The sequence below is a fragment of the Bos javanicus genome, chromosome 3, assembly GCF_032452875.1.
Source record: "Bos javanicus breed banteng chromosome 3, ARS-OSU_banteng_1.0, whole genome shotgun sequence".
Classification (NCBI taxonomy): domain Eukaryota; kingdom Metazoa; phylum Chordata; class Mammalia; order Artiodactyla; family Bovidae; genus Bos; species Bos javanicus.
This window is the reverse complement of record NC_083870.1, coordinates 21,043,779-21,069,651: the sequence shown is the minus strand read 5'-3', so window position 1 is coordinate 21,069,651 and position 25,873 is coordinate 21,043,779. Positions and strand designations below refer to the sequence as shown.

Sequence of the window (25,873 nt, the reverse complement as noted above, 5' to 3'; positions counted from 1 at the left end):
CCTGCACCGATAATACATCTTGTACAAACCTGGATCCTTAAGAGTTCCTGGTTCACTTTCCACTGATTCCTTGGTTGAAGTTCATGAAGAAAGAAGAGCTCTTCGGATTTTCTGTACTCAGTCGAGGATGTCTCTAGGTTCTAGGACATTTCTCTCTGCCCTTCTCTCTCCCTCTTGGAGTTTGTGTCCTTCTGTCCCTTATAGTCTAGGCCTCTGTGGATCTTACCCACATTCTGTCCTCTTTATCAGTTTTCCAGAACTGTGCATTAGGAGTCCTTCAGTCAGCAAGCACTTACTAGGTGCTCACCAGGTACCAGGCCCTTCTCCAGGAAAACTGCTGTATCAGGAGCAAAGTCAAGGTCCCACTCCTTGGTGCATTCACACCAGGAGGCATCAAAAATAAGACACACAAAGACAAATAAGAATCACAGCAGGAGAACAACCTGTCATGTTCTTCTCAGGTTCATCTGCCTGCCAGCGCCTAAGGCTCCCAGCAATGAGTAAAAAAAGAATTACCTAGCACATGGGAAAATGGGTGACTTGAGATCTAGAAGGCAGGTAACTAAGAATCAGGATTTTTTTTTTTCTTTAAATAAAGGAGTACATCAGGTAAGCAACACGTCCTTACTTAACTTAGTCCATGTGTTGTACTCTTCTTCAAGTGACGTTATGGCTACATTCAGGAATATCTCCTAAACATATCCACACATTCTCTTAAGCTGTTAAGCTAGAGCCCTTCTATATATAACCTATAAAAATATGGGCAGTATTATTTTAATTAGAAATTCTCCAGGCAAAGAGTATACATTAATTGAACCAATTTAATATCAGTCAAATAACTTAAAGTTAATGATATATCTTAAAATTTGAACTCAGTCATGGCTCATAAATGCTGCTTAGAAGCACATATTAGATGATACCTAAAAACACTGACCCCATATTGAAAGGGGAATAATTAAGTCACTATGATTTCTTAAATCAAAAGACTTAATCCTAATTTAAAATATATTATATGGTATATTTAATTTACTGGGACACAAAATTTTATAAATAATAATAAATCTGAAAGTAACCATGAGGTAGTTTTTAGACCAAAATTATTAAAGTAGTGTGCTGCATACCAAGAGTCATCTCTGGGAGCATGACAGGACAAATGTTTTCTATGTAATTACACATCAATTATTAGAATTCTTTACAGTGTTAAAAGTATTCGAGATTCATCCTTATTATCAACTTGAATTTTATTCTTGTTTGTAGCATGGAGAGCACTAATTTATCTAAAGCTAAACCTTTTTTATATTCCTGAGTTACATTTCAGCAAAACAAAGTTAAAGGAAAAAAAAAAAAAGACCCACATGGTTGCTCTTCACTGAGATAAAGAAGGTGGTTCAGAACTCCACTTTGGAGAGAGGCAGAATGACATATGTGTGGGAAAGCAGGGTGCCTCTGTGCTTGAATTCAGACTGGACCTGGGACTGGGTCAAGGCCAGAACACAAGACTAAGCATTATTGTCATAGGGCAGCCACCCAACCGACAGTGCCCACACAGCAGTTCTGGGAAGCTTTTGAGAATATTCCCCTCCCTTTGCAGCATTTCCCATCTGGTTCTCTCATCCTCCAACCACAGGGAAGGATTCTTCACCTCTGTGTCCTGACAGAACACTTTATGCTCCCTGCAGGGCGTGGAGAGCCAGGCAGGAGCCAAGGGGGCAGCTGTACTGCCTCGATGGGTTTCTAGCAAAGGAGCATGGAAATCCCATGGACAGAGGAGCCTGGTGGGCTAGAGTCCAAGGGGTCGCAAAGAATGGGACAAGACTGAGCCAGTGAGCACAAGCACCAGGCGGTTCCACCACTCAGACGGATCCAAAGCATACCTGAGTGCCCGCCAAAGCAACCCGCAGGAGACCAGAGGGCAGAGGGCAGCCTGTGCTGCGGAGGGCGGAGAATGAAAGCCTAGACCGTCCTACAAGCAAAGGGCATGAGTGCCCTGCACTTGAGAAAGACCTGAATAAAAGTCCACCTAGGCTATCCATGCAAATACGCTCTCTATAGTGGCATTGGTGGTTCAGTGGTAGAATTCTCACCTCACACGCGGGAAACCCCGGTTCAATTCCCAGCCAATGCAGTTTCGGGAGCCACGTTAGGCACTACTGACAAAATGGAGGCACGGCCCTAAACCCCCTCCCTTTGTTCCGTATGCACTGACCCGGAATGAAGGAGTCAGGCCTTGTGATTCTGACTTGTTTTTTCCTTTCCTCGGCTGAGTTGACTGAAGAGAATATTAAGGTGCTTATTGTTTTTGAGAGGAGCACGAGAAGGCATAAAGCCTTCTGCAGCTGTGCTCAAAGAATAATTCATAAAGTTAATCACTGACATTTGTTCAAGGACTTTTACAAAAAAGTGTTCCAGGGTGAGCACACAGGCCGCAACTTGAGGCCATGGGAGGGATTGCTATCTGAAGCCCATTTGTGAGAAAAGTGTTTAAGAAGTTTGCTGAATTGAGGGCTTAGGAATAATTAAAATAGTTAGAAGCTAAAGATTTAAGGATTGCTGTAATGTTAGCATATTCTATTATAGCTTATAGAAATTAGGGACTTCAGAGATATTATTAGCAAGAAGCCCTTTCTAAGAAATAGTGAGCTTAGGATACTAGGGGCAAACAGGACTTAGAAAGATAAGAATTAAACTGAGGAATGTGGTATGCAGCCCAGACATTAGCATGAGTTACAGTGTATTCACAAGGACACATGAGAAAAAGTAGATAAGAAAATCGCTGAGGAAGGAACTCCTTTTGAGGGGCAACAATGATTTTTGGAGAAAAATAAATCTGGGTCTCTGGGAACTAAAAATATCAAACCTCCAACCTAATGCTTTTGTAAAAGTATAAAAGAGAATTATAAGCTTGAAATAAACAGGCAGTCCAAGAAAAATGAGAGGCTGCCTCAGTTTCTCGCCAACACTGCTCATCCCTTCAGGTTGAATCCCTGGCTGCTGGAGCTGGACTCCGGCAATGCATTATGGTCTTGTTTGTTTGGGGCTTCTCTGGTGGCTCAGACGGTAATGAATCTGCCTGCAAAACAGGAGACCTGGGCTGGGAAATCCCCTGGAGAAGGAAATGACAACCCACCCCAGTATTCTTGCCTGGAGAATCCCATAGACAGAGGAACGCTGCAGTCCAATTGGTGGTAAAAAGCCCAAAAGGACTGCGCGACTAACACACATATACCTTCTCTACATTCTAAAGAGAATGGATTCCAGGTTCCTAAAGGGCCAAGAGGGCCCCCTTCCAGAGGGCAAAGCTGTTCCCTGGCCTAGGAAGACAGGTCCCACAGAAGTTAGCTTTGAGTGGGACGCCAAAGGAAAGGAACAATCCCGAGATATCGGCATCTTAGTACCAAGTAACGTCATAACTCTTACATAAAGAAAGAATATGATGTTAACTGGGCACTTAGGTACAGAATATAGAATGTTTGTATTTTTGCAAACGTTTGGTATCTTACAAAATCTTTTGGTTTTTAATGAATTTTTGGAACTGACCTCACGTTCTCCTTGAATGAAAACTCTGTTAAGTAAGACTCTGGGTTTACCATGCCAGGAGAAAAGAGTGGAGGCCAGAGCTGGCCAGCCCAAGCTGTTCACGGCATCTCAGCTCCAACAGCCAGCCTGAGGTCCAGGGCCCAGAGGCCCGGACCCAGCGGCATTTAGAAACTCTGTGCAGAAATGTTCTACACTGGACCTTTAAGCAAAATACAGTTCCGATCAGGGCAAGAAGAGAGAGTTGTATGAGTGCAGACTCTAGAAGATAGAAAGTTTTCCCTGATGGGGAATTGAACCCAGGCCGTGGCAGTGAAAGCCCCGAATCCTAGCCAGTAGACCACCAGGGACTCTAGATAAAATATCTCTTTAGTTTCTCCAGGTGAAAGGTGAGTGTAAGATATACCTTCAGAAAGTCAGAAAGCTGGAAAAGCAGTATCGCAGCGGCCCAGGGCTGTGTGATGCTGTGCAGGGCTCCCAGCCCTGCCCTCGCTGCTCATCGCCCTTCACGTCTCCTTTCCTGGGCGTCGCTTTTGTTCTGAGGCAAGGACACAAAAGTAGCGGACTGGGTCCCTCCTGGTCTAGCTGTAGCGCTGTGTGCTGCCGAGTCCATGTCTTGCTCTCCTTGTGAACCTCAGTTTTCTTTGTCGTCAGGCTCTGTGATGAGTGGCGGGCGATGAGCGAATCCGTCCACCTCCAGATCTCTGACGTGGCTCCGGGGCCTCTCCTAGCGCTGAATAAAGAGACTTCCAGGTGGTCACCAAGTCTTCCTCCAGCTGCGTCCCCTGCCTCACCCCGTGCCTTTCGCGCCTGTTGGTTTTGCCAATGAGGAGGCACATCCCGAGGGGAAAAAGAAAGAGGCAGCCTGTTTCCGCCCGGTTTCGAACCGGGGACCTTTCGCGTGTGAGGCGAACGTGATAACCACTACACTACGGAAACAGAACAAACTCTACGTGTGAGCTATTTGTCTGTGAAATCCGGAGGTCCCGCCACCACTAACCAAAGAGGAACCTTAACAGTCAGGAGGAACCTTGAATCCCCAAGCTCTCTGAGGCGCGGAGACGGAGGCTCCCGTGAGCCCTGCTTTAGGATTCCTCCTCTCCCCTGAAGTGAGGACCCCCGGGCCCCCACAGGTTGCCTTTGGGGCCCCGCACCCAACGCAGAATCCTCAGATCCTCAGCTGCGCACCCTGAGTTCAGGGGTCGCCCCCGCCGACTCCCCAGCTCCCGGAAGCCGCAGGAGGCGGGGACGGTGGGTGCGCCCGAGGCCCAGGTGACCCCGAAACCCAGCGGTGTGGAAGCCGCCCCTCCATGGCTGCGGACCCGCGCCTCGGTGGTCCTTCTCTCGGCGCCGGCGATCAGCGCTCTGGGCTCTCAGGAATGACTGACGCTTCCAATCCACCCGGGACGCACCCTCCCCGCTGTTCCTTTGCACCTGACTCCTGTTGTGTTTCTCTGAAAGTCCGTTGGGCGCATCACTTCTCCGGTGTCCTCCTGGCAAAAGAGAGTCTCTTTGGTGTTGCCTAAAATGTCACCCCCACCGTCCCTGGGTGGGCTCGAACCACCAACCTTTCGGTTAACAGCCGAACGCGCTAACCGATTGCGCCACAGAGACAGCAGCACGGGGTTCTTTTGAACTCTCTCTGGAGTAGACACTCATTCTCGGGGTGAGTGCTCTGTCTTCCGGAGAAACGGTGCCGTTTCCCTGCCCGCTACCCGCCACAAATGCCAGCGCTCACGGAGAAACCGGGATCCAGGGCTCGAAACTTCCGGGCTTGAACCGAAATAGATCCAAGCACAGCTAAACACCGGGTTGCTCCCACGATGGCTCTTCCCGTTTCCTCGCCTACACCCAACGAATGAGAGTTTGCCCACCCTGGCAAAGGCCTCCGGGGCTGTGCTTCGGTTTCCTGTGTCCACCAGGCGGTTTCCACCAGAGTCGGCTTCCCTGGGGACTCAGACGGTAAGAATCCGTTTACAATGCAGGACACCCTGGTTCAATCCCTGATTTTGGAAGATCCCCTGGAGAAGGGAATGGCCACCCACTCCAGTATTCTTACCTGGAGAATCATTGGACGGTGGAGCCTGGGAGGCTACAGTCCCTAGGGACACAAAGAGTTGAACACGACTGAACGACATTGACTTCAGTTTAAGTGAGTATAGCTCATTTGAGTGTTTTCTTTAAATGGTTATTTTTATTCACATTGTAAATTCAACAAATATACACTTGTTGTAAGAATAACTTCAGATCAGATCAGTCGCTCAGTCGTGTCCGACTCTTTGCAACCCCATGAATCGCAGCACGCCAGGCCTCCCTGTCCATCACGAACTCCCGGAGTTCACCCAGACTCACGTCCATCGAGTCAGTGATGCCATCCAGCCATCTCATCCTCTGTCGTCCCCTTCTCCTCCTGCCCCCAATCCCTCCCAGCATCAGAGTCTTTTCCAATGAGTCAACTCTTCGAATGAGGTGGCCAAAGTACTGGAGTTTCAGCTTTAGCATCATTCCTTCCAAAGAAATCCCAGGGCTGATCTCCTTCAGAATGGACTGGTTGGATCTCCTTGCAGTCCAAGGGACTCTCAAGAGTCTTCTCCAACACCACAGTTCAAAAGCATCAATTCTTCGGCGCTCAGCCTTCTTCACAGTACAACTCTCATATCCATTCATAACCACAGGAAAAACCATAGCCTTGACTAGACGGACCTTTGTTGGCAAAGTAATGTCTCTGCTTTTGAATATGCTATCTAGGTTGGTCATAACTTTCCTTCCAAGGAGTAAGCGTCTTTTAATTTCATGGCTGCAGTCACCATCTGTAGTGATTTTGGAGCCCAGAAAAATAAAGTCTGACACTGTTTCCACTGTTTCCCCATCTATTTCCCACGAAGTGGTGGGACCAGATGCCATGATCTTAATTTTCTGAATGTTGAGCTTTAAGCCAACTTTTCCACTCTCCACTTTCACTTTCATCAAGAGGCTTTTGAGTTCCTCTTCACTTTCTGCCATAAGGGTGGTGTCATCTGCATATCTGAGGTTATTGATATTTCTCCTGGCAATCTTGATTCCAGTTTGTGTTTCTTCCAGTCCAGCGTTTCTCATGATTGTACTCTGCATATAAGTTAAATAAACAGGGTGACAATATACAGCCTTGACAAACTCTTTTTCCTAATTGGAACCAGTCTGTTGTTCCATGTCCAGTTCTAACTATTGCTTCCTGACCTGCATACAAATTTCTCAAGAGGCAGATCAGGTGGTCTGGTATTCCCATCTCTTTCAAAATTTTCCACAGTTTATTGTGATCCACACAGTCAAACGCTTTGGCATAGTCAATAAAGCAGAAATAGATGTTTTTCCGGAACTCTCTTGCTTCTTCCATGATCCAGCGGATGTTGGCCATTTGATCTCTGGTTCCTCTGCCTTTTCTAAAACCAGCTTGAACATCAGGAAGTTCACGGTTCACGTATTGCTGAAGCCTGGCTTGGAGAATTTTGAGCATTACTTTACTAGTGTGTGAGATGAGTGCAATTGTGTGGTAGTTTGAGCATTCTTTGGCATTGCCTTTCTTTGGGATTGGAATGAAAACTGACCTTTTCTAGTCCTGTGGCCACTGCTGAGTTTTCCAAATTTGCTGGCATATTGAGTGCAGCACTTTCACAGCATCATCTTTCAGGATTTGGAATAGCTTAATTGGAATTCCATCACCTCCACTAGCTTTGTTCGTAGTGATGCTTTCTAAGGCCCACTTGACTTCACATTCCAGGATGTCTGGATCTAGATCAGTGATCACACCATCGTGATTATCTGGGTCGTGAAGCTCTTTTTTGTACATTTCTTCTGTGTATTCTTGCCAACTCTTCTTAATATCTTCTGCTTCTGTTAGGTCCATACCATTTCTGTCCTTTATCAAGCTCATCTTTGCATGAAATGTTCCTTTGGTATCTCTGATTTTCTTGAAGAGATCCCTAGTCTTTCCCATTCTGTTGTTTTCCTCTATTTCTTTGCACTGATCGCTGAAGAAGGCTTTCTTATCTCTTCTTGCTATTCTTTGGAACTCTGCATTCAGATGTTTATATCTTTCCTTTTCTCCGTTGCTTTTCGTTTCTCTTTTCACAACTATTTGTAAAGCCTCCCCAGATAGCCATTTTGCTTTTTTGCATTTCTTTTCCATGGGAATGGTCTTGATCCCTGTCTTCTGTACAATGTCACGAACCTCATTCCATAGTTCATCAGGCACTCTATCTATCAGATCTAGGCCCTTAAATCTATTTCTCACTTCCACTGTATAATCATAAGGGATTTGATTTAGGTCATACCTGAATGGTCTAGTGGTTTTCCCTACTTTCTTCAATTTAAGTCTGAATTTGGCAATAAGGAGTTCATGGTCTGAGCCACAGTCAGCTCCTGGTCTTGTTTTTGCTGACTGTATAGAGCTTCTCCATCTTTGGCTTCAAAGAATATAATCCATCTGATTTCGGTGTTGACCATCTGGTGATGTCCATGTATAGAGTCTTCTCTTGTGTTGTTGGGTGTTTGTTATGACCAGTGCATTTTCTTGGCAAAACTCTATTAGTCTTTGCCCTGCTTCATTCTGTATTCCAAGGCCAAATTTGCCTGTTACTCCAGGTGTTTCTTGACTTCCTACTTTTGCATTCCAGTCCCCTATAATGAAAAGGACATCTTTTTTGGGTGTTAGTTGTAAAAGGTCTTGTAGGTCTTCATTTGAACCGTTCAACTTCAGCTTTTCAGCATTACTGGTTGGGGCATAGACTTGGATTACTGTGATATTGAATGGTTTGCCTTGGAAACGAACAGAGATTATTCTGTTGTTTTTGAGATTGCATCCAAGTACTGCATTTTGGGCTCTTTTGTTGACCATGATGGCCACTCCATTTCTTCTGAGGGATTCCTGCCCGCAGTAGTAGATATAATGGTCATCTGAGTTAAATTCACCCATTCCAGTCCATTTCAGTTCGCTGATTCCTAGAATGTCAACATTCACTCTTGCCATCTCTTGTTTGACCACTTCCAATTTGCCTTGATTCATGGACCTGACATTCCAGGTTCCTATGCAATATTGCTCTTTACAGCATCGGACCTTGCTTCTATCACCAGTCACATCCACAGCTGGGTATTGTTTTTGCTTTGGCTCCATCCCTTCATTCTTTCTGGAGTTATTTCTCCACTGATCTCCAGTAGCATATTGGGCAGCTACTGACCTGGGGAGTTTCTCTTTCAGTATCCTATCATTTTGCCTTTTCATACTGTTCATGGGGTTCTCAAGGCAAGAATGCTGAAGTGGTTTGCCATTCCCTTCTCCAGTGGACCACATTCTGTCAAATCTCTCCACCATGACCCGCCCGTCTTAGGTTGCCCCACGGGCATGGCTTAGTTTCATTGTCTAACTCAATGAGAATAACTTATCCCTCTCCAAATCAGAAATATATGAAGAATAAAAGAAGAGTTCTTCTGCCTCCATTCCCACTCCACCGCTGACACACTTTATATGTTACACATAAGAGGTGGTGGCTGCTTAGGAGTGTGATCAGCGACGTGAGAAAACTAAGGGACCCAGGAAACCCCGCCTCCTGCCCTGCCTGACAATGTCTGCCCTCTCTGGGCTATGGGAAAAGGGTGAAGGCAAAGAAAAGGAAAATAACACTCTTATTTGTAGAAATTTTACCTCAGGATGGGACACTCTGGTTAACCTAGGCAGACTATGCAGTTGGTGATAGAGAGCTAAGGGGGTCTTCCCTGGCACAAAAGCCAAGGTGGATTTCACCTCATTTTCTGAGGTGAGAGTGAGCTGAGTCGATCAAAGGAGAGGAGCAGAGAGAAAGCAAGAAGGATGAGCACCCACAGGAGTCAACCGTATTGGAGTCTCCTCAGGGCCTTAGGAGAACTGCCCTGAGGTTATGGGTGGGACATATGGAGGCTAAAAAAGCGGATATCATTCTGTGGAGATGGAGACCAGGTGGCTCCCCAGGGGGTTCCATGGTGTAATGGTGAGCACTCTGGACTCTGAATCCAGTGATCCGAGTTCAAATCTCGGTGGGACCTTTCTGCCTAGGTAGAACACTTTTTCTAATAGGGAACCCTAGTTAGAAGAACACTTTTTCTAATAGAGAACCCTATTCCCCTAATAGGACCCGCCTTCCGGCTCCCGCAACCCTTAGTGGCGTGGTTCACACGGACACGGCGGACAGGTGTGGGACCGACCCGGGGCGTCCTCGCTGGACCCGGGCGGCTCTGCCCATCGCTGGCCATCAGAGCCCAGCCCCTCCTCTGCCCTCCAAGCCCCGGCCAGGGGCACAGCGGCCCAGCCAGTGCCTCCCTCTCGTCGTGTCCCCTGGGTCTCCGGAGCGAAAGGCAGAGGCTGAGCTCACGGAGTCCTGCCCCGCGAGGGGGCTTCACACTGCCCGTCTTGTAACTGTACGGTTGTCCCTGTGAGTAAATGGGTGCCAGGGATGAGCTGCCATGTTTGATATTCACATATTAGATGATACCTAAAAACATTTACCCCCACGTTGAAAGGTGAATATAAGTAACTATGATTTCTATAATTAAAATACTTATTAATCTTCATTGAAAAAATGTTACATGGTATATTTAATTTTCTGTGACACATAAATTTGAATATTATAAATGGAAATATTTTTTTGGAGTTAGAGTTTGCTTATGGGAATCAGGACTTTCCTGGTGGCTCAGATGGTAAAGCGTCTGTCTACAATGCAGGAAACCTGGGTTCGATCCCTGGGTTGGGAAGATTCCCTGGAGAAGGAAACGGCAACCCACTCCAGTACTCTTGCCTAGAAAATCCCATGGACGGAGGAGCCTGGTGCAGGCTACTGCCCATGAGGTCGCAAAGAGTCGGACAGGACTGAGCGACTTCACTTTCACTTTCACTTTATGGGAATCAAAGCAATACAGGAAATTTAGGCAGTTCACTTTCATTAGGATTTTGAATAGAAAATAAATGCAAGACTTCTACAATCTATAATAATATGGCACCAATATTTTCCACATTTTTAGAAAATCTGAAAGTCAACATGAAGTAGTTTTTAGACCAAAATTATTAAAGCTGGGTAAGGCATACCAGGAGTCATCTCTGAGAGTATGACAGGACAAATATTTTCTATACAATTATACATCTATTATTAGAATTATCTAGAGTGTTAAAAGGAGAAGGCAATGGCACCCCACTCCAGTACTCTTGCCTGGAGAATCCCATGGATGGAGGAGCCTGGTGGGCTGCAGTCCATGGGGTTGCTAAGAGTCGGATACGACTGAGCGACTTCACTTTCACTTCTCACTTTCATGCATTGGAGAAGGAAATGGCAACCCACTCCAGTGTTCTTGCCTGGAGAATCCCAGGGACGGGGGAGCCTGGTGGGCTACCATCTATGGGGTCGCACAGAGTTGGACACGACTGAAGCGACTTAGCAGCAGTAGCAGCAGAGTGTTAAAAGTATTCAAGATTCATCCTTACTATCAATTTGAAATTTTTTCTTATATGTAGCATGGAGAGCACTAATTTATCTAAATCTATATGTTTTTTTATATTCCTGAGTTACATTTCAGCAAATCAGAAAGTTCAAGGGGAAAAAAAAAAAAAAAACCAACAACCCACATGTGTTCTATTCACTGAGATAGAAAAGGTGATTCACTACCCCACTTTGGAGAGAGGGAGAGTGGAATATGTGTGGTAAAGCTGGATGCCTCTGTGCTTGAATTCAGACTGGACCTGGGACTGGGTCAAGGCCAGAACAACACAAGACTAGGCATTATTATCCTGGGGCTTAGACCCACCTGACAGCACCCACTCAACAGTCCTGGAAAGCTCTTGAGGATACTCCCCCTCCCTTGGACGCGTTTCCCATCTGGTTCTCTATTCCACCAGCCACAGAGAAGGACTTTTCACCTCTGTGTCCTGACAGAACACTTTATGATCCCTGCAGGACACAGGGAGCCAGGCAAGAGAGAAGGGGGCAGTTGCCCGGACCCGATGGTGCCGGGGTCCAGCCCCGGTGGATACAGGGAATTTGAAGCGGGGACAGTGTCGGCGAGGATCAGGAAACAATTGCTTAAATAAACGTTAATTAAGGATATAAAGAGTGGTTAAATAAGGATAGCTCAGTGAGGAAATTCAGTGGAGCAAAGAGGCTGAATAATTCAGCCAAAAGGTGAGAGAAAGAATGACATGAGGAGACCAAGTTTCAGTGAACAAGGCCTGCACTTTATTTTCCAAAGTAGTTTTTATACCTTAAGTTATGCATAGAGGATAATGGGGGAAGGGGTAGAGTTACGCAGTAATCTAGGCTTTCTTCCTGCAAACTTATCATATGCAAAAGTTTAGGTGATTTGCATCATCTTCTGGCCCAGAGGCCTGTTAACATTTTAAGACCCTTTCTTCAGAAAACTTATTTTTCTCTAAAGGTGGTTAGTCAGGCGCCACCCTCCAAAAGCATTAGATAGTTGCATTCCTATAGGGCAAAGGTGTGGTGGACTATAACAAGAAAAAGAATTAACTCAAGGGTCCAAGGTTACAAACATTAACACTACTACTTACACCAATTATATTAATCAACGCACTGCCAGGGACACAGTAGGTAAGGGATATGGAAACTTAGCAGCAAACATTGGCCCAAAAAGTGAAAAACCCTTCACCAATACAATTTCTAATCAATCTTTTAACTGCTCAAAGGAATCTGTATTCAGACAGTTTAGAACATCTCATGCCTCTCATGGTTGGGAGGCTCTGAACAATCACAAATGGCCTGAAGAACCTATTCAGGAGAGAGATGGTGGTGGGGGACAGCCCCCATAAAGTCAGAGGTGTCGGTGAGAGCACAAAGCAGTAAAGTAGGCAGACTCTGGTTTTGGGGGTAGATGCTCGAGAATTTCCAGGGGGACTCCTGAGGTTCCATCCCGCCTTTGCGTATGCCAAGCCTCCTTCCTCATGACCTTTGCCACGGGTGGAGTTCCTCACACTGGCTCCCGGCACAATGGATTTCCAGCAAAGTAGCGGGGAAATCCCATACAGAGAGGAGCCTGACTGGCTACAGTTCATGGGGTTGAACAGAGTAGGACATGACTGAGCCAGTGGGGGTGAGGATAAGGTGGTTCCACCAATCAGACTGATCAAAACACCACTGACTGCCCACCAAAGCAACCTGTAAGAGGCCAGAGGGCAGCCAGTGCTGCAGAGGGCAGAGGATCAAAGCTTAGACTATCCTACAAGCACAGGGCATGACAGGCCTGCCTGCACTTGGAAAAGAGGTGAATAAAACACCATCTAAGTTATTCTCTTAAAAAGCCTCTCAGTAGGAGCATTGATGGTTCAGTGGTAGAATTCTCGCCTATCACGCGGGAGACCCAGTTTGATTCCTAGTGAATGCATTGCGGTCGTTTTTGTTTGGGGCTTCCCTGGTGGCTCAGATGGTAAAGAATCTGCCTGCAATACAGGAGACCTGGGTTGGGAAGATCCCCTGGAGAAGGAAATGACAACCCACTCCAGTAGTCTTGCCTGGAGAATCCCATGGACAGAGGAGCATGGTGGGCTACAGTCCAAAGGGATCTCAAAAAGTCTGACACGACTGAACGACTAACACACATACCCTCTCTACATCCAAAAGAGACCAGATTCCAGGTTCCTGAGGGGCAAGAGGGCCCTCTTCTGGACGGCCAAGCTGTTCCTGTCCTTGGAAGACAGGTCGCACAGAAGATAGCTTTGAGAGGGACTCCAAAGTAAAGGAAGGATCCTGAGATGTTGGCATGTTATTATCAAGTGATGTCATAACTCTTACATAAAGAAAGAATATGATGTTAACTGCCCACGTAGGTACAGAATATACCATCTTGCAAACTTTTGGTATCTTTCAAAAGCTTTTGGTTTTGGTTTTGAATGAATTTTTGGAACTGAAGCCCCACATTCTCTTTGAATGGAAACTGTAAGTAAGACTCTGGGTTTACCATGCCAGGAGAAAAGAGTGGAGGCCAGAGCTGGCCAGCACAGGCTATTCACGGCATCTCAGCTCCAACAGCCAGCCTGAGGTCCAGGACCCTGAGGCCCGGACTCAGTGGAATTTAGAAACTCTGTGCAGAAATATTCCCCACTGGACCTTTAAGCAAAATACTGTTCCGATCCGGGCAGGAAGAGAGTGACTTGTGTAAGTGCAGACGCTGGAAGAAAGCAAGTTTTCCCTGACCAGGAATCAAACTAGGGGCCGCAGCGCTGAGAGCATCGAATCCTTGCCACTAGACCACCAAGGAACTGTGAAGAAAAAGGTTATTTCGCTTCCTCAGGAGAAAGATGAGTGTTAGATGAATCGTCAGAAAGCAGAAAAGGAAATACCTCATCGGCCTACAGCTGAGTCTGCTGCCTCACCCCTTGCCTTTCGCCTTTGCCGATGCAAATGCGGTGGGGCGGTGGGGTTGGCGGAGGTGGGGGGGGAGAGCAACCTGTTTCCGCCCGGTTTCGAACCGGGGACCTTTCGCGTGTAAGGCGAACGTGATAACCACTACACTACGGAAACCGGCCCACCTCCGTTACTTAACACTGTATCCATGAAATACCGAATGCTGCCACCAGCATCCAGACCACCAAATGGTAACATTCAAACAGGAACCTTGAAGCCCTGCTTTAGGACTCCTCATCTCCCCTCAAGTGAGGACCCTCGGGCCCCCACAGGCTGCATTCGGGGTCCCGCATCCAACGCAGAGTCCTCAGACCCTTAACTCCGCACCCGAGCTCAGGGGTCGCCCCAGCCTATTGCCGAGCTCCCGGAAGCCGCAGGAGGCGGGGACGGTGGATGCGTCCGAGGCCAGGAGATTCCGTGGCCGAGCAGTGTGGACGCCGCCCCTCCCGCTCTGCGGTCCCGCGCCGCGGTGGCCCTTGTCAAGGCGCAGGCGGTCAGCACTCTGGGCTCTCAGGAATGATCGATGCTTCCAATCCCCCGGGACCCGCCCTCTCCGCTGCTCCTTTGTACCTGACTCCTGTGCTCTTTCTCTGCGTTCCGGCTCGCCGCTGGACTTTCTGGTGTTCTACTGGCAAAAGGGAGGCTCTTTGGTGGTCTCTAAAATGCCACCCCACCGTCCCTGGGTGGGCTCGAACCATCAACCTTTACGGTTAACAGCCAAACGCTCTAGTCGATTGCGCTAGGAAGACAGCAGTACCGGCCTTTCCTGGAGTCTATGGAGTTGACACTTCTTTCTAGGATAAGACCCCTGCCCCCAGGGAAATGGTGCCACTTCCGTGCCCTCTACCGACCACAGATGCCAGAGCCCCCAGAGATACCAGGAGCCAGGGCTCCAATCCTGCGGGCTTGAACCGAAATAGATCCAAGGACAGCTGAACACACGGTGGGCTCCCATGATGGCTCTTTCCACGTCCTCGCCTACACCCAACGAATCAGAGTTTGCCCACCCTGGCATAGGCCTCCGGGGCTGTGTTAGGTTTCCTGTGTCCACCAGGCGATTTCCACCAGAGTGGGCTTCCCTGGGGCTCAGACGGTAAGAATCCGCCTGCAATGCAGGACACCCAGTTTCAATCCCTGGTTTGGGACTATCCCCTGGAGGAGGGCATGCAACCTACTCCAGTATTCTTGCCTAGAGAATCCCCATGGACAAGGAGCCTGGCGGGCTAAGTCCATGGGGTGACAAAGAGTCGGACAGGACTTAGCGACTAAGCACAGAGGTCGTGGGAATGGTCGCTCTGTGTCTGCACGCCAGCGACAGAGTCGGGCACTCACTGGGATGCTCTAGGATGAATACATTGTCTTCTTTAGCCCTTCGTCCCATGAAGACCGTTGAGAAGGGAAATACAGAAAAGTTTTCGAAGTGGATGGTTCTTTTTAAAAAGCCTTTATCCCAGTTTTGGAATCTGCAGCGCTAGCTGGATGGAGCTCCTGCATCCCAGCCTGTGTAGGCTGCGTTCTGTGAGGTCCACCTGGGAGCGGGAAAGGGTGAAAACCAAGCTGGGAAGGCTGGTTTGGGAGGAAGGCATTGAAACCTCCCAGGAGGCTTGGGCAGGAATCCTTAGAGCTGAACATTGCTCCACTCCAGGTAGCAGAGTGGGGAAGGAGGGAAAGGGCTGGTGCAGGCAAGAATCAAGGAGGCCTACGGAGAGGGGAGGAAGGAGAGAATAAAAGAATTTGTGCTTCTACCCTTCCCCCTCCCTCTCTTGCCTTCTCTCCTCTTCTTGGTCTTCTTCCCATCCCTACAACTGAGAAATCTTGATACACCCACTTCTGAGAAGAGAGACCCAACTATCTGTGCACAAATTCTGGGTTGTAAAAATAGTTCTGTCCTTATGTGGCCTTAGACAAATAAAGAAAATTTCTTGTGCCTCCCTTCTTTCTGCTTTAAAATGGGAGGAATGTAAGCATTTGTTGTCAGATGTGCCTGGGTTTAGAAACTACTGGATGAATCATGTTATCAGCTGTGAAATCATATTGTTGTCACTATTCTTAGAATCTGACAAACTCTATCCTTATATATTTCACCTTAAATTAACTTGATACTTCTAGAAAGTTCTGTAAATGGAATCAAGACAAAGGCTCCTGTGATTGCTCTTGCAGTTTGCTCCGATACAGCTGGACCACCTTTCATTGCCAGTTCTCTGCTTGCAGATCAGGACCGATGGGCAGGCTGGAGGAAAAGGGAAGAACACACATCTCCACCCATCCCAGTTCTAACCTCACCTGATTCTGTCCTTGCCCCTTGTGAGAGCCCTGTTCTCCAGGTTTCCTGGCCATTCTGCGATCTCTCAACATACTTTCTATGGATTTCTTTTCTTCCTTTATGAGTCAGAGTCCATTTCAGGTCCTGTACCCATAAACCTTGACCTTTCTTCAATTTTCCTGGAGGAGTACTTTGTCTTGTTTATTACCACTCAACATCTTGATTTTCAAAAAGAAGTTTCATCTTTTCACTCTGGAGCTGTGAACTTCCTCCTCATAATAAGAGCTTCCCCTTTGCCTCCTTCCTCCTCGAGTCAACCTCTCCGTCCAGTCTTTTGGAACAAAATACATCTCCAGGCAACACTAGCCATCTTTCTGTGTTTTTTGGCTGGCCAAAAACTAGTGCTATTTTTTTCTGTTCTGTGTATTGGATTAGGGAGGAAACAGTTTTAGGATACAATGAAGAACTAAAGATTATTAGTCTGAGCCCTGATAGGATTTATACCTATTATACATGCAAATATTTAATGTGGTGGTATTTTGGGTACATAAGTACTGTCTGTACTGTAAGACAACTTGGATGTGCATCCTCTATGATTCAACAATCAGTGCTCTTGGGTACCTTGATATTTGTATGCCTTTTTTTAAACTGCAATTTCTGGGTTTGATATGTTAAGAAATGGGAGAGAAACTGACTTGACCGACCTGACCAAAGAGTCTGTGACTGCCTAAGTGTCAGAGCTGTGCCTCATGTTCTCCTCGACATGTGGTTGATTTTGAGTCACCCCAGGTGAGTTTGGGTCTTCCCTAGTGGCTCAGCGGGTAAAGAATCTGCCTGCAATGCAAGAGACCCAGGCTAAATCCCTGGGTTGGGAAGATCCCCTGGAGAAGGGAATGGCCACCCACTCCAGTATTCTTGCCTGGAGAATCTCTTGGAACCTGGCATGCTCCAGTCCATGGGGTCACAAAGTCAAACAAGACTGAGCGAAGTTCCCTTCACTTCTAGGTGAGTATAGCTAGTTTGTCTGAGTGTTTGATGTAAATGGTTATTTTTACTTATATTGCAAATCTAACAAATATACACTTGCTGTGAGAAAACTTTACCCCTCCCATATCAGAAATGTATGAAGAAAAGGAGAGTTCTCCTGCCTCCATTGCCACTCCACTGCTGACACACTTTACATGTTACAGATAAGAGGTGCTGGCGGCGGTTTTGGAGGGTAATCTGTACTATGGGAAAACTAAGGGACCCAGGAAATCCCACCTCCTGCCCTGACAACCATCTGCCCTCTTAAAGCAATGAGAAAAAGTGAAAGCAAGGAAAAGGCAAATAACACTCTTATTTGCAGAAGTTTTACCTCAAGATGGGACATTCTGCTTAACCAGGGCAGAATATGTGGTTGATGATGGAGAGCTAGGGGGCTCTTCCCTGGCACAAAACCCAAAGTGGATTTTACCTCATTTTCTGAGGTGAGAGTGAACTGAGCCTATCAGAGGAGAGGAGCAGAAAGAAAGCAAAGGGATGAGTGTCAACTGTGTTCAAGTTTTGGGAGTAGGAATGGGGCATATGGAAGCTGAAGAAGCAGATGCCCTTTCCCTGGCAGTGGAGAGAAGGGAGCTGCCAAAGAGGTTCCATGGTGTAATGGTGAGGACCCTGGATCCAGCGATCCGAGTTCAAATCTCGTGAGACCTTTCTGATTAATTAGAAACAATGTCCCTGTGAGTAAATGGTGACATGGAGGGCCTGCGATGTTGCTAATCAGCCGGGAATCCCGACAGCTTTCGGGTGGAGAGTTCCAGACCTGAATGAGAAGAACTGCGTTTTATTCAAGTTCTCTACTCTTCCGAATTTTTATTTGCCCTGTCTCAGTTTATTATGATTTTATTCAGAGTTTCTCACTCTTAAGTCTCCGTTGGACATGCAAAGCCGCTGTTCAGTCAAGATTCGAACCTTCACTCATGGAATCCTGTGCCTTGGTCCCAAGCTCAGACCGAAAGAGGAGCGCGGGTAGCATATTCCGGCGTCTGAGGAGACCCAGGTCCCTGACCCAGGGCCGCCCGGCCAGGCTGCTCCGTGGCCGAAGGGGAGATGAGCCGTTGGGAGTCCGAAGCGGGGGGCTGGGTTCCCTTCGTTCTGCCGAGACTCTGCTCCACTGAGATGATTTCTCACGACGTGAGCGAATGGAAACACTTGTGTCCTCTACTGCTCGGGAGAAAAACACTGATGAGGCCCGTGATGGACCTGAATAGCTAGTTAAAGTTTTCCCTTCGAGGTGCTAAGAAGCATCACTCTGATACTTATAATTTGGAACTTTCAGTGGTTACAAAGGACTCAATGACACAGCTGTCATTGTAGGACAAGAAACAAAGGTGTGAGGCTGGCGAAAAGATCCGAGGAAGGCAAAGATCAGGAGGGAACACAGGATGAGCCAGAAGGGAGAAAGGGATTGGAAGGGAGAGGAGTGGGTGGTCTCTGGGTTGGGGTGACCACAGCGTCTCACTCTGGTGTTCCCACCCTTTACTGAAGTGTCCCAGGACCCGATTCACCCCAAATCGCAAAGCTGCTGGAGTGGCATTTGTTCTGGCAAAGTTCCCTTTGCGGTTCTGTGTGGAGCAGTGAGGTGGGCTGTGTGGGTCTGCAGGTGAGTGGAAGTCTTGGCTGTTGCCTTGTAGATGACTGGCGAGCAGGAAACACACACACTCCACTTTCCCCTTTGCAGGCCAGTCTGCAGCGTCTGGGGTGGGAAACTGGAAAATCGCAAGGTCAATATTTATTTAGAGATAAGGAGATATATAGCCAAACATGCAGTGAAAGGGGTTATCCCTGGAAAAAAGGAACATGAGAAGGGATCAAGAGACTACTGTTTTGGGGCATGTGTATCTTTGTACTACATATATATTTTCTAAAGTTCATTGCTTGTATTTTGAATTTAAACATATGTATCACTTTTTAAAAATTCTGGGTCTCGTGTCATGTGTAGGGGAATATTTTCCAGTGTAAAACCATGATTTTTTTTTAAGTTCAGCATTCTTGAAGCAAGGAGTTGGACCATTATTGCTGTTTTGTTGAGCTGATCAGATCAGCTGATAAACTCAGATCCTTCCAGTCCAGGCGATTACTGCTGATCAAACAGGATTGCTTTACTCTCTCTTGGAGGCTCCACAGACACTGCAAGCCATCAGTAACTTAAATAAAACCACACCCAGACTTTATGCAGTGTTGTGCCAAAATGTAAAAGCTTACACTCAATGATGACATGCAAAGTGCCATATGCCCAGGCATGGTCTACAAGTTTTACATGGGTGCACTTATTTAATCCTTTCAACAGGCTTCTATCATATCACCATCCTCATTTCATATATGAGAAAACTGAGACACGGAAAGCTTATCGAACTTGTTCAATTGCTTAGTCAGTGCGTAGCATCTGAAAGGAGGAATTTGATCTGAAGCCCACTTGGGTCCACAAGATACGCTGCCAATCAAAGAGAAACACAAGCGGTAAAAATGCTTGACAGAAATTTAAGCCTGAATATTTCTTTTGGTAAAACAACAAGGAGGAGTCATGTAACAGCCATTAAACTGTACTAAATATCCTCATGACCCACTTGCCTCCCAAAGATCTTTCTTATCCCAACAGCATGCATGCGTGCTAAGTTGCTTCAGTCGAGTCTGGCTCTTGTGACCCTATGGACTGTAGCCCCCCAGGCTCCTCTGTCCATGAGATTCTCCAGGCAAGAATACTGGAGTGGGTTGCCATGCCCTCCTCCAGGGAATCCTCCCAATTTGGGAATCAAACCCACATGTCTTATGTCTCCTGCATTAACAAGCAGGTTCTTTACCACTAGCTCCACCTGTGAACCCATTCCAACAGCAGTTCCTGCCAATTCTCCAACTTAAACACAATTCCTGCCAGAACTAGGTTTTCTCTCCCCTTTATCTCTTCCTCTCACCTACCTCATACCTCTTTCATAGCTCTTCTCTTCTTTCACGTCCAGGTCATTCATTTTCTAAATTAAAAAATGTTAACTACATATAAAGAAGTAAACAAGCAGTCATCCATAGTTCCAATTCCTGAAATTAACTACTATTAACATCTTTATGTATTTTCTTCAAATCTATTTTTAAGTTATTTACATTTTTTGCAAAACTTTTATGTGCTGATTATATAAAATTCAAATGCTGAAGAAAAAACAAATATGTAAAGTTTTGAAACCTCTTAAATTCAAAAATAACTTTTGTTAATGTAGGTAAATATTGATAGAGTTGTTTTCATATATCAACAGAAAAGCATCTACATATGCTTTTATAAAATGAGCTCTTACAGATTCTATTTCTATTTTAAAATATTCCACTTAATAGTACACATATTTAATGCAAGAAAATCAAAAATGCAAAAATTAAGAAATAGTTGAACTTTCAAGCAAATTGTTTATCATAAAAGAGAGGTTTCTGTGGTGGCTGAAGTTGTAGTAATGGTCGAGGTGGTACCTTCACCACTCCTCAAGGATTTCATGGTGGATTGAGAGGAGGTCATGAAGGCAAGGAGCTTGCAGATTTTGAATACAGGAAAGACAACAAACTAGCTGCATAGTCTACAAACAAGTCTTTGGAAATAGATGGATTTCTAGTTCTTCTTGGTCCTAAGAATTGGTTTCAATCTTTGAGAGGAATGAAGAGAATTTGCTGTATTATCTGTCATTAGCACTAGGTTGTTTGTTTTCCCACTTAATTTCAAAGATACAATACAATACAATGCAATGCTCATCTTAAAACATGAGCATTAAATATATCTGGTATAACAGAAGGTTGCTGCTGCTACTGCTGCTAAGTCTCTTCAGTCATGTCCGACTCTATGCGACCCCATAGATGGCAGCCCACCAGGCTCCCCCGTCCCTGGCATTCTCCAGGCAAGAACACTGGAGTGGGTTGCCATTTCCCTCTCCAATGCATGAAAGTGAAAAGTGAAAGTGAAGTCACTCAGTCGTGTCCGACTCTTCATGACCCCATGGACTGCAGCCCACCAGGCTCCTCCATCCATGGGATTTTCCAGGCAAGAGTACTGGAGTGGGGTGCCATTGCCTTCTCCCAACAGAAGGTTAGGTAATTTCTATGTATAGAACTCCAGTGGAAGTTGAAAGTATTTTTTCATCACTGAAAGGATCTATCTTATCACTAAATTGTATTTGGCAGTTGCTGCACGTTGCCTGCAAACAGGACTGTGAAATTGGGAAAGGAATACAAAGGCAGTATATTGTCACCCTGTTTATTTAACTTATATGCAGAGTAAACCATGCAAAATGCCAGGCTGGATGAGTTACAAGTGGGAATCAAGACTGCCAGGAGAAATATCAACAACCTCAGATATGCAGATGATACCACTCTAATGGCAGAAAGTGAAGAGGAACTAAAAAGCCTCCTGATAAAGGTGAAAGAGAGTGAAAGATCGGGCTTAAAAATCAACAAGAAAAACTAAGATCATGGCATCCAGTCCCATCACTTTATGGGAAATAGACAGGGAAAAGGTGGAAGCAGAGAGATTTTCTCTTCTTAGGCTCCAAAATGACTGTGGATGGTGACTGCAGCATGAAATTAGAAGATGCTTGCTTCTTAGAAGGAAAGCTATGACAAATCTAGACAGTGTATTAAAAAGCAAAGACATCACCTTACCATCAAAGGTCCATGTAGTCAAGGCTATGGTCTTTCCAGTAGTCATATACAGATATAAGAGTTGGACCATAAAGAAGGCTGAGCGCTGAAGAATTGATCTTTGAAATTGTGGTACTGGCGAAGACTCTTGAGAGTCTCTTGGACAGTAAGATCACATCAGTCAATCCTAAAGGAAATCAATCCTGAATACTCATTGGAAGGAATGATGCTGAAACTCCAATACTTTGGCTACTTGATGTGAAGAACTGACTCATTGGAAAAGACCCTGATGCTGGGAAAGATTGAAGGCAGGAGGAGAGGAGAAGAGATCGACAGAGGATGCGATGGATTGATAGCATCACTGATTCAATGGACATGAGCCTGGGCAAACTCTGGAAGATAGTGACGGACAGGGAGGCCTGGCATGATGCAGTCCATGGGGTTGCAGAGTCAGATATGACTTAGCAACTGAACGACAACAGCAGGGCTGTGATGATACTGTGTTTTGAGCTACAGAAGGTTGTGTGTGTGTGTGTGGCAGGAAGGAGGTCAGTCTATCTTTCTTTTTCTTTCTTTTTTAGAAATCCTATAATATCCCTTTTGAGGCAACTTATTTTGTTAATTAAATAGGGTGCTGGATGGTAGAGAATTTTGTCAGTCAACTATGTACATATAGTAAATACTCTTTCTTAGGTAAAGGTAACATTTTTATATAGTTGTAAAATTCCAATTGGAAAAGACCCTAATGCTGGGAAGGATTGGGGGCAGAAGGAGAAGGGGACGACAGAGGATGAGATGGCTGGATGGCATCACCGACTCGATGGACATGGGTTTGGGTAGACTCTTGGAGTTGGTGATGGACAGGGAGGCCTGGCATGCTTCGATTCATGGGATCACAAAGAGTCGGACATGACTGAGCGACTGAACTGAACTGACTGAAAATTCCAGTATATTCCATTGCCAAAGAAACATTAAGAATTTTGTACAACTGTATAAAAAGCAACTAACTTTTTAGAGAATAAACATTTTAGAGTTAGCAAAAAATAAAAAAGAACCCTGTAAAGGCTAACAACAACAATAGACATTTAAACATAACTTAAGACATTAAGACCTGGAACTACAGGGGCCAAATAGGAAAGCCAGGAGCATGGAGGGAAGGACTGTCATCCCTTCCTGACTACCTCGGGGATGGCATTCATAGATCTGTTCAGTCCCAGAAGCCTCTGAGATCCGAGTGGGTACTGAGAGTGTGAGTGGAGAGTGGGATGATGTTTAAGGGTAGGTCCAAAGAAAACTAATTAAAAAGCACAATATGCAGATGGAGTATCTAGGTCATTGAAAGTAAAAGTTGTACATCCTACTCATCCCCAACAGTGGGAAGTTTCCTTGGTCAAATATGAAATATATAAACCAAGACCAAAGTTAACTTTCAGTGCCTTACTGATTAGAAAACGGGTTTTTCGAGTTTCTAACAGATTTCCTCAGTCTCAAGGAAGTCTGTCCATGCTATTATGCTCTGCACTCCCAACAGATGAGTTTTTGACCAAAAAAAGCCAATCAAGAAATAACACCATGACTAGGGCCTGCTTGGATATTGGTTTCCAGGTCTGTCAGACACACTGAGTTTATTACAATGACATTAGGGTGGGTTTGTGGTTAGGAGCCCAATCTGATGAGGTGTGGCTGTGGGATTGGCAGAACTTGCTGCTATTCGCCTTCTGTTTGACCTTGGGCAACGCCAGTTTTGCAAGTGTGGTTGGGATTCTCCAGTGGATTCCCCTGGAGAAGGAAATGGCTACCCACTCCAGTATTCTGGCCTGGAGAATTCCATGGTCTGTATGGTCCATGGGGTCGCAAAGAGTCAGACATGACTGAGCGACTTTCACTTTCACATGAAAATAATAATAAGTACTTCATAAAGTTGTTGTGCAGATTAAATGAAATAATCTAATAATACACCTGACATACTGTGTGGCTTATATTAAATATGCTCTTGATAGGAAACAATTCAGCCTTTTGGACATTTGAATAATTTTTGTATTTGTGAATGTAATATCCTTCACAAAATAAATTCATATTAAAGAATTACAAATTTTAAATGAAATTTATAAAATATATGCCCACAAAAAAGGGTTGCTTTTATGTAGCTTTGTTCACATTAGTCACTTGGTCAGTGTCCAGCTCTCTGCAACCCCATGGACTGTAGCTCGCCAGGCTCCTCTGTTCTTGGAATTCTCCAGACCATTTCCTTCTCCAGGGGATCTTCCTGACCCAGGGATTCAACCTGGGTCTCCTGCATTGCAGGCAGATTCTTTACTGTCTGAGCCACAAGGGAAGCCCTCTAGACCCCCCAGTTGAAAACCATTCAAATATCCATCACGAGGTGAATGGATATAATTGTGATACAGTCATTCAAAGGAATATTACTCTTCTATAAAATGAAATGAATTCCTGATACTTGGCAATAATATGGATTGCTCTCAAAAGCGTCATGCTGGGTGATGAACAAGTACATACTCTGAATTTTGAGAACTGACAAAACTGGTCCATAGTGACAGGAACTAGATCACTGATCACCTAGGACAGGGAGTGGTAGGGAGATTGACTGCAAAGGAGCACAGGAGGACATTTTGGAGTAGTGGGGAAGTTCTTTTTTCTTGAACAGGGTAGTGGTTCCTTGGGTACATTGATTTGTCAAAAGTCATCAAACTTGAAATGGATGCATTATTCTCAAATTATATCTTAAGAAATTAATTTTTTAAAGTAATAAGAATCGTTCCAAGTTTTAATGTCTTAAATTAATTTTTAAAAATGTCATTATTTTCAAATTATATCTTAAGAAGTTAATTTTTTAAAATAGTAAGAATCGCCCCCATAGTTTCTACTTGCAAATACTTTGTGGATCAGAACTGAGAGTGAAGGGATTGGCAAAATAGGCCACATCTGCCACACTGGACCTGAGGTTTTCTTCTAAACTGTAGATCAATATTTTCAGATAGGGAAAAAACTAAGATTATATTTGAATAAAAAAAATGCCCTGTAGAATTCTTACTGCCATTTAAGGAGAAGGGATGTTTAGGAAACTTCCTAATTTGCCAGGTTACTGAAGCATGTCAGGTGCTCACTGGAAGCTTAGGAAAGAGAACTACTGCTTTCTGTCTAGGGAGGTAGTAAGAGAAAGTCTGAGAGAAAAGGTGAGGGGAAGACAGAACTGGATCTAGAAATACGAAGAGGCTGCTTGGGGTGCAAATGATAAGTGGGGTGGTACTTAGGGAATTCCCTAGAAATGATTGGGAAAGGAAATGGCAACCCACTCCAGAATTCTTGCCTGGAAAATCCTATGGACACAGGAGTCTGGTGGATTACAGTCCATGGAGTTGCAAAGAGTCGGACACGACTGAGCAGGCACACACTACCAATAATTCACTAGCGGTAAAAACAAACAAACAAACAAATACCACTTACCAGTGCAGAAGACTTAAAGAGATCCGAGCTTGACCCCTGGGTGAGAAAAATTCTCTGAAGAAAGAAATGACAACCCACTCCAGTATTCCTGCTTGAGAAATCTCTTGGACAAACCAGCCTCGTAGGCTATGGTTCATAGGGTTGCAAAAAATCAGACACCACTAAATCAGTTTAGGCCAGGACGAAGCAACTTGGTAATATGTGAAAGCAAGTCAGCTGACGATTCAAGAAATAACGTCCTAGATTAAAGGACAGAAAACCAGTAGGAAAAATGGTTTACTTGCAGTCTCTCACCGTCAGATGAAAAAACTGGTCACATTACGGCTCTTGGCTCCTCTGCAAATCTGATTACAGTTACAACCTCAGGAGCTTACATACACAAAACATTCTCAATAGCATAAAACTTCTGCTGCACACCTATGTGATAACTGATAAATCACCTTATTGCATAAAAATAAAATAGAAAGCTAACATTCATCAATGAAGTCTGTTTTTGTATGCATGAAAAAACCAAAGGAAAACACGATGCATATTCACCCAGTATCTCAATTCC

The 25,873-nt window shown here is 45.3% G+C and overlaps 4 non-coding genes across 4 annotated transcripts; 1 reads left to right on the top strand and 3 right to left on the bottom strand.

The window, feature by feature from the left end:
• Positions 1–4,400: 4,400 nt before the first annotated feature.
• On the bottom strand, positions 4,401–4,473 carry TRNAV-CAC (transfer RNA valine (anticodon CAC)). The gene has a single exon. It is a non-coding gene; the product is annotated as a tRNA-Val (tRNA).
• A 601-nt stretch (positions 4,474–5,074) lies between these two features.
• Positions 5,075–5,148, bottom strand: TRNAN-GUU (transfer RNA asparagine (anticodon GUU)). The gene has a single exon. It is a non-coding gene; the product is annotated as a tRNA-Asn (tRNA).
• Positions 5,149–9,516: 4,368 nt separating this feature from the next.
• On the top strand, positions 9,517–9,588 carry TRNAQ-CUG (transfer RNA glutamine (anticodon CUG)). Its single transcript has one exon. It is a non-coding gene; the product is annotated as a tRNA-Gln (tRNA).
• Positions 9,589–13,990: 4,402 nt separating this feature from the next.
• TRNAV-UAC (transfer RNA valine (anticodon UAC)) lies at positions 13,991–14,063 on the bottom strand. Its single transcript has one exon. It is a non-coding gene; the product is annotated as a tRNA-Val (tRNA).
• Between the last annotated feature and the right edge of the window lie 11,810 nt (positions 14,064–25,873).